Source organism: Arachis duranensis, unplaced genomic scaffold (assembly GCF_000817695.3).
Source record: "Arachis duranensis cultivar V14167 unplaced genomic scaffold, aradu.V14167.gnm2.J7QH unplaced_Scaffold_44922, whole genome shotgun sequence".
Lineage (NCBI taxonomy): Eukaryota > Viridiplantae > Streptophyta > Magnoliopsida > Fabales > Fabaceae > Arachis > Arachis duranensis.
The window spans coordinates 14,882-15,669 of record NW_026264930.1 but is presented as its reverse complement, the minus strand read 5'-3'; positions in this window follow the sequence as shown (position 1 = coordinate 15,669).

Genomic DNA, 788 nt, shown 5'->3' with positions numbered 1-788 from the left:
TCTGTTGAGAAAGGTTTAATGTTTGAATCATATCTTTTCTTGATAGCCAAGTCATTAATTTTCAAAATCACATTTTTTTTTTAAATAGTTTTTCAAATCATATCTTCTCAATCACATCTTTTTAAAACCAATCATATCTTCTTAACCACATCCACATTTTTTTAAAAACCAATCATATCTTCTTAACCACATCTTTTTCAAAATAGTTTTCAATCAAATCTTTTTGATTTCTACTTTCAAAATCTTTTTCAAAAATCACTTGATTTCTTTTCCACTTTCATTTTCGAAAATCAATTAGTGTTTTTCAAAAAAATGTTTTCAAAATCTATTACCTAATTTTCGAAAATTGCTTCCCTTCTTCTCACATCCTTCTATTTATGGACTAACACTATTCCTTAATGCAAAATTCGAACTCCATCTTCTTTGATAAGTTCGAATTTTCTACTTCTGTCTTCTACTTTTCTTTTCCTCTGACCCCTAAAGGAATCTCTATACTGTGACATAGAGGATTCCACATTTTCTTGTTCCCTTCTCTTTCTTATGAGCAGGAGCAAGGACAAAAGCATTCTTGTTGAGGCTGATCTTGAACCTGAAAGGACCTTGAAGCGAAAGCTAAGAGAAGCCAAGGCACAACTTTCTGTAGAGGACTTAACAGAAATCTTCAAGGAAAAAGAACACATGGCAGCCGAAAACAACAATGCCAACAATGCAAGGAAGGTACTGGGTGACTTTACTGCACCTACTCCCGATTTCTATGGGAGAAGCATCTCTATCCCTGCCATTAGAGC